We start from the raw sequence: 17,029 nt of genomic DNA, 5'->3' as shown, positions 1-17,029 counted from the left end.
TTCACCTTTCGATAGTTATTTGAAGAAGCTTTCCTCTTCTTTCCCTTTCCTTGACCAATTGCCAAGACAGGAGCAGCAGACGGATTGGGAGTTGGTGCAACAGACTTGTCCTTGAAATTGCTCTCAGCAACCCTCAAGAGACCTTGGAGCTTACTTAGAGTGACCTCCTCTTTGTTCATGTGGTAGGTCATCCTAAATTGATTATACATCGGAGGCAAAGAGTGAAGCACCATGTCGATCGCCAAGTCTTCGCCGAAGTCAACGTTCAACTTGCAAAGGCGGTCGACATACCTTTGCATCTTTTGCAAGTGCACGGTAAGAGATTCTCCATGACCCATCTTAGCGGAAATCATGTTGGTGAAGATCTCGTAACGCTCTTATCTCGCGTTTTGGTGGTACCTCTCCAACAAGTCTTGATGCATCTCGTATGGATACATGTCCTCGTAGGACTTTTGGAACTCAGAGTTCATGGTGGCGATCATGATGCAATGTACTTTCGTCGCATCTCGCTCATGGGTTTCAAAGGCGGTGATTTCAGCGGGAGTAGCAATTTCGGGGTTGATTTTCTCGAGCTTCTCGTCGAGGACATACTCTTTATCCTCATAGCGAGCAATGGTGCGAATGTATCTTATCCATTTGCCAAAGTTCGTTCCATCGAAGGTGACCTTTTGGCAAAGGCTCATCAACGTGAAAGAACTAGCAGCAGCGTTGTTTGCGTTTGACATCTATAGAAAGGACAAAGATAGATTAGAACAAGAATCCCTAATTATCACCCAATAAGAAAATTAGGGCTAGGATCCAACAATAACATTTACATACTAGAAAAGGGATGCCGTAATCCAACATGCAAATAAATTGAAGGTAAGTGAATGACGATTCACTAATTCTCCAAAACTTAAACTTTTAGTCCTAAGTGTTTTTGAGAATTCCTAGGTTCGGATGAGATTCATTGAACTATTCAATGGCATGTTTAAATCTCGATATGCCCCTCTTGTTTGTGACTGGGATGCCGAGGATCACAAAGCGGGTGTGAATTACCATGCAAATTTACATGGTGCCTTCATTGTTACGATCACCTATTCGATGTGCCGGTAAACCACACACGCTCCATCGAACTATGATAAACAATGAATCACCCTTTGCCACCTTCGCTTAGAACCAATTAGTGTGCCGGTAAACCACACACGCTCCACTAACGTCTTAGCAAGGTGCAAAGTGTAATTTCATGGGATTGCATCAATTCACTTTTCCTAAAGTAACTAAGATTGGGAAATTTTTAAAAAAATTTAGTTACTTCGTATTTCTTATTATACTTTTAATGAGAGGATGAGGTTGCCCTATCCTACCCGTTCGGCTAACGACCCTCCACCAATCAAGCAAGCGGTGGGTGTGAGTGTACACCCATTAAGCACCATTTTATAGGCCGCAACCTTATACCCACCTTGTAGATCGGCTTCGTGAATGAGGCCTACTAGCGGTAAGACTAGCATTTAGTTATACATATATATATTATTCTAATAATATTATATAAGTGTAGGGTTGTATTTTAAACCTTTTAAAATCTAGGGTTTGAAATTTAAGTTGTCTAAATTAAAGCTTTTAATCACAAATATAAATTTCAAAACTAAAGGGTAGGTTTTAAACATTTAAAAACATGGAGGATCAAATAACAAATAATTTCAATTAACAATTAATATCTTAATTATCTTTATTTGATTTATCTTTGATTTCTTTGAGGATAATTACCAAAAAATAATTAATTATTATCATATAAGTAAATTAAATATTTTATTAGTTGATAATTACCTTTAACTAGATCAAGATAACACTTATATTTATCAAGAAATCGGATTCATATTGATCTAATTAGTTTATGGAAAGTTTGGATAAGATAAACACAAAGAAATCCCGAATCTGGCCCTTCCTGACGCTTGGACTCGCCGAGTGCACAAGGGGACTCGCCGAGTCAGGCCTACTCGCCGAGTCCACCATGGAACTCGACGAGTCAGTGACTCAAAACCCAAAAAATCGAATTTTGCAGGTTTGTTTCAGTTATTCAAGCAACAATTTGTAGAAAACCAATCTAGGCTCTGATACCATTGTTGGGTTTTAGCCATAAGAACTTTCCTATGTGCGCATGCAAAACCCTATTGCTTGGATCTAGGCTTTCTAATAAACATGCTTTTGAATCCAAGACTTCTAATGGCTAATTAGGTTAAACAACAACATTAAAACAGATCTAGAATCATACCTTTGAGTTCCTTGTTGATCTTCTTGTCTTGGAGCTTCTAGAGTCACAATTGTCACTCCTCTAATGGCTTACAAACACCAATAGCAAGCAAGATGATTTAGGAGAGAGGAGAGGGGATGGAATTCGGCCAGAGGTTCCTTGCTTTAGGTTCTAAAAGGTTGTACCCGAATTCCACACCCCAAGGGCCTATTTATACCTTTAGACTCCTTAAGGGTTTCACCCTAAACCCTAATTGGATAATCTTCACTTAAGGCTATCCAAATCCATTCATAGATATCCTTATGGACTATTTTGAGCTATCCTAAAGCTCTTAGAAACCGTCCAAAGTCCATCCTAATGGATTTATAGTCTAAAGTCTAACTATCAAACAATTGACAGTTTATACCCTCTTATTTAATTAATCTCTTTAAGTCACCAAATTAATACCAATTAATTTATGACTTATATTAATCAAATAGCTAAATATTATTCCTTATAATATTTACTCTCTCTTAACAAATCATCCTTCAAGTTGCTATGGTGAAGGCAACCCAAAAGGACCATGCACAACCGAATATAGTTATAGCCTTAGACACTATTCCAACATAGACCTCTAGTAGGCTTCATAACTTTCTTTGATACCTACCATATGTATACTTGCATGGTTCTTTTTGATGTGTTATGAAAAGAAATTTATTGAGTTTTTAATGAACAATTTCAGTTTTTCACTATAGTTTTTTATATTAAATTTGAATATGAAGGCTCATAAGTACTCGATAATATATTCTTATACATGGTTTGTGGTGCAAAATTAAATATTTTAAACTCCATAAAAATATGTACAAACCCTATAATCTTATATAATATAGGATAGAAGAAAGACGGTAGAGAGATTTGATTGCATTTTGTTAAAACGATGTGGTTTTTTTATGGTTCTATACCTAATATTAGATACATAACAGCCACTTATTCCCTAAGCCCATATATATATATATATATATATATATATATATATATATATATATATATATATATATATATATATATATATATATATATATATATATATATATATATATATATATATGATCATTTGAGAACTCAAAGTTTCCCGAGAACCCGAGAACTAGAGGTGGAACGTTGGATCAAAAAAAGGAAGGGTCGAGATGCAAGGTGACGTTTTTGTAAATAAATAGACAAAAAAAAGGAGGAGGGGTATCTTAACTGATTCAACCAGGGGTATTATAAGAATAAAAGTATAATTAAATGATTTCTTAAATCTAATATCTGATAAAATAAATTTTCATCTTTCTCTCTCTCTCTCTCTCTCTCTCTCCTACTTGTTTTCCTCTCTCGCTCAAACCTACGATCCATCCTCCGATGACTCACCTCCGTCGAATAGCCTCGAACCTCCTCCATCATCTGCGTCGATCGCCTCCTTCCTCCCTTTACCGACCACCTCTACCTCTATCGATCGCCACACTCATTGCTCTCACGTTCTTCATAGAAAAAACTCCATTGAAGATGCTTTGATTTTGAATCAGTTTGTCCGCCATTATTGTACATCCATTCTCCTTTGTTTCTCTATCATCATCGAACTACTCCATTACGATCGAGATATTTCTTCTCCTCTGTCGCTACGCCTTCATCACCAGATATGTTTCTCTTACACATTGATCTGATTTGGTAAACGCCTTCATATCTATATCGATTTCTGACTTTTTGATTCAATCATGTTGGCTTCGATCTGACCTACTGCCTTTACTTTCTGCGTATTGGAAGTCTACTAGATGAAACCAACACCTTTGTAAAATGAGAAATAAAAGAATTAGGGAATTTTTTGATGAGCGATAGAATATCAGATTGTTCTTCCTCTTAAGAACTCTATTATGTGCAACTACTGATTAGATAACAGAAGGAGAAAAGGATAAGTGTTCTTCATTTATTCTACCATTGCTTGTTTCCTATTTTCTTTCTCTAATCTTGAATATTGTATTAGTTTCCTTCACCTTGATGGATTTTCAACCGTTCACAGTTGGAAAATATCTTTTGTTTGTTTTTAGCACACAACATGTTTGTTGAAATGCTTCAAAGAATGTTTTCACCCTTTACATTTGTTAATTGTGCTTCTATATTGGTAATTTCATCCCATTGACTATGGTTCTTGTGACCTGCCACCTAAGGATATTTCCAAATTAAATGATTGACAAGATTTTGTTGACCAGCTAATCACTAAAGATGATGCTACAATGCCAAATTAGGGAAATATTTGTTAACTATTAGAAATTAACTTGGAAATCCACATTTACTTTTTCTATTAAGTCGTGCTTTATGTCATAAGTAAAGAAGAAGTGGTTTGTAAGATAATTTTGATCTGTTCTTATCTTAATTGTAGTTACATGCCTATTTTTGGATTTGGTGGAGGCTCTTTTAGAGTTTTTCACATTGGTAGCAACACTCATATTATATTGAAAAAAACCAATAGATTTCTTACTTATATTCATCTTGATTTCCAGGTGTGTATCAAAATGGACACAGAACATGAGTTTGAATGGAATGTAGCACAAAGTATCTTTATTAGTGAAGATCTTTTGACTACTGATAAGCTTTAGCTGCAATTTCTTGCAGTTGTAGATAGAAACCATTGGCTTTATCAAGGCCAGACATTGCAATGGGCAATCTATAGGTAATTTAATTGATTATTACTTTTTTAGTAACAAAAACTTATAATTGAATGAAAAAAAAAACTTATTTCAGGTACAATGCATGTTGGCTTCCATTACTTGCTAAACATTCAGAGTCTAAAATCACTGAAGGGCCTTTATTTGTTCCTCTTGATTGTGAATGGATTTGGCATTGTCATAGTCTTAATCCGGTATATGATTATGAAACAAATACTTATTTTTCCAATGATAATTTCTGTAAAAAACTTTATGTTCTTGACATATATTTTTTACATAATAGATACAAATCAGATTGTGAAGAATGTATGTGTGGTGTGTCACAAATATCATTCAAAAGTATCTATTCAGATTCATATCAAGCTATAGTTGTGAGAGCTTTCTACACATGCAGATTTCTAAGATTTCAGGTTATTCTCACATAATATCAAAAAGTTTATATAGAAAAATGATGATGAATAAAGAGATTTACATGTGATTCACATGTGAATCGCTTGTAACACATGTGAATCATTTGTGATTTACAAGTGAATTACATGTAATTCACATGTAAATCATGTTAATTATTTATTTTTTCTAACCATATAGTTTATTTTAATTGCTTCTATATTAAGCTTTATAAATCACTTGTGATTTACATGTGAATCACTTATGATTCACATAGAATCACTTGTGATTTACATGTGAATCACATGTAATTCACATGTAAATCATATTAATTATTTATTTTTTCTAACCATATAGTTTATTTTAATTTGTTTTATTTTAGCAATATATCACAAGTAAATCACATATGAATTACATGTGATTCACATGTAAATCACATGTAATTCACAAGTAAATCACAAATGATTCACATATGAATTACATGCGATTCACATGTGAATCACATGTAATTTACATATGAATCACATATGAGTTACGTGTGATACATATGTAATTTACATATAAATCACATATAATTCACAAATGATTCACATATGAATTACATGTGATTCACATGTAAATCACAGGTAATTCACATATGAATCACATGTAAATCTTATATGTCACACCCCCAAACCAAGGATGGCGGAAACATCCGAGGGTGGAGGACTTCATGTACAGTATCACAACAACGTGTATAATAGTGCTCAAAGTAAATACAACCATCATAAATATAATTGAAAAAGTTACACCAAAGTATATGTTTACATGTTTCAAAATCAATTACATTATGATAACAAAAATAAATTGTTGACGGTTTAACGTCCCATCCTCAAAGCGCTGAAGTTTTCCTGTTTCACTGATTTCCTGAGAATACATGTAGTTTTGAAAAAAAAAAGTGTCAACAATTAAGTTGGTGAGTTCATAAGAGTTTTGTTTGAAGTAGAAAAACGTTTCCTTGTAAAATCGATAGAGTTTGATTTCCAGAAAATCCAATATTTTCTTAGTTAGGTTTGAACAGAATATTCCTATATGATGTATTAATGACCCTAGAATGACCCATAGCATTCTCCTATAATCGTCCAGCGTATATAAGTTATATAAGGTTTAAATTAGATAAAACGTTGAATATAGTGGGTCTGCCCTAGGTCCACAACCCAACGAGGAACAGGAGATGAGGCGGGCCCCACCAATTCTAAGCCAATCGAGGCTAAATTCTTATATGACTCAAACTTATACGCTCAGCGATTATAGTTGAAGTCTAACAATTCTAGATGAAATATAGTTTTAATATCATAATAACTATTTTAAGTGAACTTGGTACTTTGTATCGGTACCCCCTTTTTGTATAAAGACCCGGCACTTTGTATTTGTACCCCTTTTTGTATAAAAACGCGGTACCTTGTATTGGTACCCCTTTTTGTGTATAAACCCGACACTTTGTATTTGTACCCCTTTTTGTATAAAAACCGGCACTTTGTATTTGTACCCATTTTTGTATATAAACCCGACACTTTGTATTTGTACCCCTTTTTGTATAAAAACCCGATACTTTGTATTTGTACCCCCTTTTTGTATATAAATCCGACACTTTGTATTTGTACCCTTTCTTTTTGTACGAGTGTGTTATGTAAATGATCATAAACTATACCTATTATAGTTTATTAAAATGTTTGAAATGTATATGCAACCTAACTATACTCATTATAGTTTAGTATGTTTATTTGTGGTGTACAAGAACCCTTTCCATGTAAGTCAAATGTATTGTACAATATAGCTATGTTTAACTTGCTTTGTTTTGTACTAATGATTATGATGGAGGATTCTTATAAATTCAGTAAGTAATTTCCTATTATATAAATATATCATAACAAGAAATACATGTAATATATGAAGTCATCAAAGACTTAACACTTTGCTCAACATGTTACAAAGTGTTTTGATAGTTAGAAGCTGTTAACTAATTTCTTAACCTTTCTGCACTGTTTTAGAAAAATCATAGAAAAATCATACGAAGTTGAAAACTAGATCCGTAAATTCTGAGAGCTCCTAAAATGAGTCTCGTTTACTCATAACTTTTATCATGATTTTTGGAAGCCTTTAACTTGTATTAATATACTCATATTCATAGACTGGTCCGGATTTGTGTTTGAAAAGACAGGCTGTTTTGTAAAAACCACCATAAATTGTATAAAATTCGTGTGGAGATGTGCAAGTAGTCATTTTAAATCTAAGAAGTGGAACTACTTGCACCTAAAACAGTTTTGAAAACTAAAATGCTTAAGTTGTCCAAAACAGTCCGTGAATGGAGTTGAACTTTTCTGATGAAGGCTATTAGAAATGTTTAGTTATGTTCTTGGTGTTTAAACTTGTATTCTCCCCCTAAAAACTTGAGAAAACATGAAAATGTAGGGGTATGAACTCACCTTGAGTGATTTCAGTAGATAAGTGTTCAACCCAAGAACACTTGAAGAATCACTTGAAGATTCGAAGATCTAACACAATTATGATGGAGTTTGTGTAAGATATCCATGATTTGAGTAGAAGAAGTGAAATAATCATAAGAAGAATGGATCATGCTTACCAAATGTGGAGGAAAAACCTAAGATCAGCCCTTGAATCTCGAATTTCTAGAGAGAGGAAGTGAGAAAGGAAAGAGTTTGATCTTCTTGGTGAAATGAGAGAAAATGGGAGAAGTGAGGATAGAGGATGAATGTCCAGCTCTCAAAAACATGGGGAAAGGGTGATAATTGAGTGGAAAGGACATTGATGTGACCTAGGTAAGGTGGGGAGGTGTGGCTGGTCATAGAGTGGGTGTGAGAGTGGTTGCTTGTGTCATAAGGTAAAGCAAAGTTAACACTCCACCTCTTTGTACTTTACCCACTAGCTTTTATTATTTAAATAAATATTTTCATGAACATATGATTAAATTGTGAATATTTAGGGTTCATTATGTTAAAATATGATTTTGGGTGAAAATCCCGCGTTAAAATAATTAAAAACGGGCTTAAAACGCAAAACTAGTCGAAAACCGGGAAGAAAAGCATTCCCAGCGAGACCTCTCGGTCCTAGGCCGAGATTCGGTCCTTGCTGGTGCCGAGCCGGAAGTGAAATGGGTGAATCAGAAGAAGCGAAGGCGAAAGGCTCGATCCGAAGTCATGGAAGCGAAATAGACCGAAGGTGGTCAGACCCGAAATGGACCGAAATGAACAGTACCTTCGGGTTCGGGTGGTGCGCGAGGTTTGGTCCTGAGAGGACCTTTTGGGTTCGGTTCTTCCTGGGCGAGGTTCGGCCCTGAGAGGACCTTCGGCTCAGGAGGGTTCGGGTCTTCTTGGTTTCGGTCCCTAAGAGGACTTTCGGGTCCTAAAGCCTATTTTACTCGTTTTTACCTTGTTTTAAGCCGTTTTTGACCCGGTTAAGGGTCGGGATGGCCCAAAAGACTGTAAAAAGTTTAAGGAACTTTTGAGAGAGATTTGGGAGATATTTCACATTCTTGGAGAGATTTGGGAGAGATTTGACATACTTAGAGGGGTTTCTCATACAAAGAGAGATTTGGGAGAGATTTCACATTCTTGGAGAGATTTCTCATACAAAGAGAGATTTGGGAGAGATTTCACATTCTTGGAGAGATTTCTCATACAAAGAGAGATTTGACATGCTTGGAGAGATTTGGGAGAGATTCTCGATTAAAGTGAGATAGAGTGAAAACGATTGAGTGAGGTTTCGTGTGTGACAAATGTGAGTGTCCGACTTCATAATGCAAGGTCCGTAAACCCTATTACACCTTGTTTAAGGATCTTACACACTCCTGATGAGTATGCAACATTGTTTTATCGGTTTGGTTTGTTACTTACCACGGTTTTAGGTTAAGGAAGTCTAGATGTACGTACTTTTCGATTTATGATCTCTCATCAGAATAGCGAGTTGTTTAGTAAATACATAACGTAAGCCCTAGTACACAAGGGTTAGTTGAGTTGACCGGTTTGACTTGTTGACTTTATTTGACTTTGAATTGACCAGAATTTGACGGTTGTCACATTATATGATATATGCATGTGCATTTTTGTGAGTGTTCTTGCATTAATCATTTTTTTTTAAATTTTCTTGTAGATTTTGAAGAATTTGTGGAAAATATTGAAGAGGTGAAAAGTGATAAATTGAAGAAAATATGAAAATCTTCATATGACGAAATGATAACATTGTGAATCTTCGTAACATTTTTTTTATTTTTTATATTTTATTTTATATCGAATAAAATACATGTACTTTAATGTTTATAGATTGCTTAATAAAAATGAGATATTTTATTAACAAACAGCCGGTGTAAAAATCAGATGCCATTTTAGTCTGAAGCTAAATGCTAGTTTAGGGAACAAGAAAATCAAAGTTTTATGTTAATCCGGTCATTTAAAAAGAAAACTTAGAAAAGTCGACTTTTGGGGCTGTAACGGAATAAGACTTCGCCTTTTAAGAAACATTAATAATCCTTAAACTAACTGGGAAAGGAACAGACCTGTTGAATTAATCAACTTATGCTGGTCGATGCTCAATATCGATTACAAATCCTTCTTGATGATCTTGATATATATATATATATATATATATATATATATATATATATATATATATATATATTCATATGCACACAAATACGCCTATATACCTCGTCTTTGGTTCTTCGTGCCTTCATACTTGCATCGATTTAAAGAAGAGGGGTAGGTTCCTGCGAGGTTACTAGTGTTTGCAACAATCTCCTTGTTCACTGGACAGAAAATTGAACATGATGGAGGTGAGTGATGGCAACGACTAGTGGAGGACTGGCGGTAAAGATTGCCACTGAGGTTTTGTGGCCGACAATTGAAGGATTTAGAGTTGTGGTCGAAGGCAGCGTTTTTTTGGTAATGGTAATGAAAGAGACATCAAATTTAACAAACAAATTCACCCAGTTCAAAGGATATGAAATGTTTTAAATATTTACCATAATTAAGTGTAGTCAAGATTACAATTAGAAAAAACATTATAAATGGTCCTTGTGGTTTCCTAAAATCCAAAGTTTAGTACCCGTGATTTAGAAACATCATAGTTGGTCCCTGTGCTTTCAAAACTTTTGACGATTGGTCCTTATTACTAACTCTGCTAAGTTTTGTCCGTTAACTGAAGGGCATTTTTGTCATTTCATTACCACATGGACCATTTATGATGTTGGATCTTATTTCTTTTTAAAAAAAGGAAAAATTAAATATAATTATTTAACCACCCAGTAGCACAACCCCTGTTCAACATCACTTTCAAACCACCATTCTCCACTTCCCTGTTTTGCTCGCCACCGTGGCAGCAATTAGAACCCTCAAGTCAGCAAACCCAAATACCCACTGCTAACCCTCACCCACCGACCGCATTCCCTTGAAATCCATCACCCTCAAGTCTCATTGCCCCGTAAACACCACTCTACCTCCCTCTTTTTATCAAATTTACTAATTCTTCTCCTAATTTGACTGCTAATGCTGATGCAGTTTTTCCCATGATTGTGATTTGGTAATGCTTCATTTGGAATATTTTGTGGCGAATTTGATTTGGTATTATTATTGGACTCTTCCTAATGGTAATTGTATTGATCTCTTAGAGAAGTTGGAGTTTATAGTAATCATGAAGATCCCACAGACAACACAAATCTCTTCTTGGGTTGAGAAATGAACCATGAATCCAGTTGGAAGATGGGTTATATAGGGCTTTTATTGATTGCATCTGGAAAACAAAGGTGTTGATCACCTCTCTTCTGCTCCAATTTCAGAATTAGTTCACAGTCGTCATGAAGAACCTCATTCCTGTTCCTTCTTTTCTTTTCCTCCGCTCCCTAACCATTTCCCAGCCAACTACTCGTTTCCTCCTTGATAGACTCTCCCTTTTTACTCACCTCCTGAGTTTCTTACACTATCTCCATCAACCAGTGATGGTGTGATGGTGACAGATACGAATTTTAGTGATAAAGCATGGATGTAAGTGTGCATCGATGGTCGTGTTTAGGGTTGTAGTTATCGACAGTTTTACTTGAGATTATCTTTCTTAACCTCGATCTGTTGACCATTTTTCTTCATCATCCATGGCGATCTTCAAGTTCTTAAACCTAATTCGAAGAAAACCCTCTTTGAATCTTTCAGTTGTAATAGATAAGAAAAGGAGCAACGACTAGCGCCTGGTAGCAGACCTTGATGGAGAAGAAGAAGAAGGCGGGTTTCATTTTTGTAGGATTAGGTGGTAGATGAAGCTTCAAAGGTTAGGGATCATGATTGGGTAGAGATTGTTTCATGCAAGAAGAAAGAAAGTGGATACGCGCGCGCGCGCGAGAGAGAGAGAGAGAGAGAGAGAGAGAGAGAGAGAGAGAAAGAAAGAGAGAGAGAACCTTTTATATATATAAAATAATATTTATTTTTTCTTTTTAAAAAAATAAGAGAAAACATCATAAGGGGTCCATGTGGTAGTGAAATGACGAAAATGCCCTTCAGTTAACAGACAAAATTTAACGGAGTTAGCAATAATGACCAATCGTCAAAAGTTTTGAAAACACAAGGACCATCTATGATGTTTTTAAACCACATGGACTAAACTTTAGATTTTAGGAAACCATAGGGGCCATTTATGATGTTTTTTCTTACAATCATACCCTTTTATGATTTATTATTGAATTTATTTTTGTTTTATTCTGATTGGTTGTTAAAGGCACACAATAGTTATTGAAACCATTTGAACACACACACACACACACACACACATATATATATATATATATATATATCATACATACATACTTATAAAGCTAGCATTTTTTTTCTTGAATCTCATGCATTTGAAACCCCCTTTTTTAACTTCCTCAAACCACATTCATTTGAAACTCCCTTTTTTAACTAATGCAACTCAGAAGTTTTCTTAATTATGATTTAACACTCAAAAGTTTTATAACTTATAGTTTACTATAAAAAGACCAAGCTTTTGTGTCTTTTGTGTTATATAAAATCTTACATGTATGAAGGATTTGAAGATATTGTGATTCAAATGTTTTCATATAATTGAAGCATTCATGATCTAAATATGATGATTTGAAGAAATGAGTTATGTCGCATCAATGGTAATTGTGATATGATTTTTTCTTTCAACCAAAACAAATGAATCTTTTATATTCTTTCTTTATATTCAGTTTCTCATTTAATCTTTATATGTCATTAATGTGTACTACTCAATCCTAAATGTTTTGCTTGGAATATCTTTTCGATTCATCTTTTTCAAGGAAAATATTTTGATTGTAGGTTAGTGAAGAATTGTCATCAAGTTTCTATGGTTGAATGGTGTTAAATGAAGAAAGAAGATTCATAAAATGTATATAAGTTTTTTTTTTGTTTGAGCAAAGTTGACGAACGTTAATTTTTTCTTTTGATTTAAATGTATGCATATGTAACATCTTTATATTTAACCACCCAATGCTTTTATTTATTTGATTGTAGTTTTTCTATTTTGATTATGTTTATTTTCTATTTTTTTTGTTGGGTTATCATACACAACATATTTAAAAGACAATATTTAAAAGATAACATAATATTTGATATGTAATTATGATAGACTTATCATGATATGTTCTTTATATAAAAGTAACTTATCCATATTACTACAACAGGAATTACATATGACATTTGCGAATATATATATATATATATATATATATATATATATATATATATATATATATATATTATGTGATCTGTTTAACATGTATATGTACCTATGTATGTTATAAATTTATAATTAAATACCTTTATGTTTAATAATTGAAGAGATTAAAATGATGCATCAAAACCAATTATTTAGACGAATATAATAATAATAATAATAATAATAATAATAATAACAACAATAATAATAATAATAATAATAATAATAATAAACATACATTTCCAAGTACCGCATTTGTTTGAAACTCACGCTACAACTCAAGAGTTTTCTAATTTATGTATATTTATTAGTTACAACTCAAGAGTTTTTAACTTATGATTATTCATTAGTAATCATTAATAACTTTTTATTTTCCTTTCTTTTATAAGGTTGTGAAGTTTTGCTCTCTAAAAACATTAATGTAACTGAAGAGATTTGTGATATAAATATGAAGACTTAATATAAATTTAATAGATGTTTTAGTGTTTTTATGTTATTAAAAGTTATAGTGTTTATTTTCATATTTTTTATTATTCGTTGCATATATATCTTTTTTAATACAAATGTTATAATAAATGTTTTTCTATTTTTATGTTACTAAAAGTTGCAGTTCATATTTTTGTTCATACATTTTGTTGTCCGTTATATTATCATTCATTTGATATATAATTTACATAATTTTAAACGGTTTATAAAATTATCAAATAATTGTATATATCACAACGACTTAAAAATAAAACTATAATGTTTAATAAAACTAATATGTTAACTATATGTTTACTTTACTACTAACTTTTTATTTCAAAGTAGAAATATTAAATAATAAATTGCTACAAATTATTATTTTAACTATATAATTTTATTCTCGCGCAACGCGCGGGAATTCGCCTAGTGTGTGTGTGTGTGTGTATATATATATATATATATATATATATATATATATTGTGACAACCCGATATTTCAACTACATGTAAACGACCTAAAAAGTCAAGTATTGTAACTACGTTAATTGTAATAAAATTAACTTCGAAAATAAAATATCCAAAAATCACTAATTAAATTACCTATTATGTTAGATGTCATTAAACCGTGATCGTACATAAAAAGAACGCCCAAATCCGACTTCGTATAAGAAAGTTAGGAATTTTTCAAGTTTGGCTTAACGGCAGACAGCTAAAAACTCGAATCAGAGATCGAGCGACTGTTGGCTGGAATGACCTAAACGAGAATCGAAGGTCTCAACAATGGTATTTCAGCGGTAAAAAGTCTGGAAAAAACCGACGTCAGATAAAGAAGTTATGAATTTCTAAGGAAATTTTCTTGCCGCGACCTTTTAAAAAATAAATAATAAAAATAATTTAAGAATTTGCCGACGGGATCTAAACGAAAGTTGTAGAGTATGGTCTCACCTTCGCGTGGATATAAAGAACGTCGAAAACGGAGTTCGTATGAAGAAGATATGAATTTTTGAAGTTTATTAAATAATTAAAATATAAATTTAATTAAAAACCCTTGGTATTATCCGAAGGGGAGTCACCAGATAGGGCCGAGTTACGCTCAGCGTAACCCCATATGCCCAGTGTACGTGAGGCCTTGGCCTTGGATCGTCCACGTCGTGTCTGTGCGAGACTATGCCCCGTCCCATCCGAGCTCCAAGGCAGTCGAGGACTCGGTCACGCATGATGCACGCGTACGCCCAAGCGTACGAGGTCGGTTCCCAGCCAATATAAAAGGGATGCGAGGGTTCCGGAGAAATGACACCATTTCTCTAATTTCTCTTACGTTCTTGCCTCGTTTTCCGTGTCCGTGCTACCCCGAAGCCCCGATCACTTTGCTCAAGTCCCGAAGGTCGTTTGTGCTCCCGAGAATCCCGAGGAAATCCACTTTCTCGAGCCGAAATTCTGTCCGGTTTTCATCCCGCAACCTCCGATCTTACAAGTGAGTTCATAACCCTATAATTCACACTTTTAAATGTTTTATGAGTACTTTTACATGCTTTTAAGAGGGGGGGGGGGAATACAAGTAAAACACTCGATTATTATCGTGTGTTATATAAACTTTCACTAGACGCGTTTTATCAAAGGAATCATATGTGATTTAAAACTATTATAAGGAAACTTTCATATGCAAATTATACCACGACAACATTTTATCTTTTGAAATGAGAAACGATTTACGTATTTATATAAATCAGATACTTTGCTTATACTACATTTCTGTGTGTCGGTTTTGGCACTACAAAAAATACGCTTTTCATAACAAGTGAACATTTTCACTAAGGGTTTATTATACGAACGAAACACACTTTTAGAAAACTATAATAGGCATAGTTTTACGAGAATACTACGAAATTTTACATACATGGAAATACTATTTCAAGAAGCTACTTTCATATACAATAACGAACGAACGTCTGCACACGTAAATCTGTTTTATACTAAGTTTTGTGAGACATTAACTTCAACTACGTTCGAGTACACATTTCAAGTCCTGTATTATATACCAGAATCCCTTGGAGGGGGAGCATGGTGTTTGTGTATAGATCTATACGGGCTTGACAACCCGCGCCCTGACTGTTAGCTACAGTCCACGATTTGGGGTAACAAACGTCAGAACATTCCAACGCCTGAAGAACGTTGTGTATAGGCATTCCTTGTCAATAGTATGGTTATAAAACTGACATAGAGTATTAAAAACACAATGATTTACGGGGTTTTTCAGACGTATTGGACATTTTATACGTACATACATTGACTAGAAACAAACATTGGTCTTGAAAGAAGGCTACATTTATACTAGTAGAAAATATAGGATTTTCTAGGAACAAACAAACAAGAACAAAAACATTTCATTTCATACAAACATTGTCATTAAATACTTATGAAACTCGCCAGCTTAAATGCTGATCTACTCTTTCAAAACTACTTGTATGTCCCAGGGATTCAGTAATTACAGGTAACAAACAGGTTTTGGAGAAGGGAAGCTGCGGCGCCAGTTTAATTTCATATTTTGACATCATATTGTAATTGGTTTTGAACATGTGCTCTTTTAAACAATGTAAACTTTCAATTATATATATGATGGTTGTATTGCTTTCTTTACTATGTATTCATTTGTTACGTTACCACATGAAGTCATCCGCCCCCGAACGTTTTCGTCGTTCCGATTTGGAGGTGTGACAGATTGGTATCAGAGCAATGTTTATAGTGAACTAAGTATATCGAACCTCATAAGATATACAAACTATAAATTCTTAGGGACTCAAGGTCTCTGACAAAAGTTTTCGTACCTGAAATCCTTATTTCATATAAATAGATTATTTTAGGTTATGAAAATCCAAAATACATGCATACAACGACATATTTTCATGATGAGAACTATACAAAAGTATTAAGACAAGTTGGACACTATGATTAGTTCTCGAGATATGTAATCAAATTTGGGACGAATATAGCCTGATCAACTATGTTTATCAGAAATTAGACTAACGTATATCGAGGAATGATTGTAGTGAGCAACAAGTCAAAACATACCAAAATTAGACACTAGTATCAAACGTACAATTTAAATACTATACGAGTATTTGGTGCATACAATAGATTAATTAGTATTACATGTCTCAAGTTTTGTTCAGATCTTATAACCCTATTCTCGTATAGTCAAATTGTTGGATTTCACCCGTATGGGGACCCCTACTTCCCAAATCAAGGCAACACTGGATGGCTAGAGGAAGAACCAGAAAATGATCACCCAATCCCTTTGGATGACCACCATGCTGAGGGTTTTTCCGATATTTCATACTCGGAGCCTGAAGTCAACAACCTACCCTTAGCTGCTCAAAACCCAAACCTGAATCCCCGTCCCGCATTTCAAGGACCCACACCTCTGTGGGCCACGAACTTGAATACGTGGAGCTAGGAACAAGGTTAACCCATTCCCTACAATGGAGTCTGAAGTTTCTATAACCTCACTGAAGGAGGTTTTGCTGACA

This window comes from Lactuca saligna, chromosome 1 (assembly GCF_052625555.1).
Source record: "Lactuca saligna cultivar CGN05327 chromosome 1, ASM5262555v1, whole genome shotgun sequence".
Classification (NCBI taxonomy): domain Eukaryota; kingdom Viridiplantae; phylum Streptophyta; class Magnoliopsida; order Asterales; family Asteraceae; genus Lactuca; species Lactuca saligna.
This window is presented reverse-complemented; position numbering follows the sequence as displayed.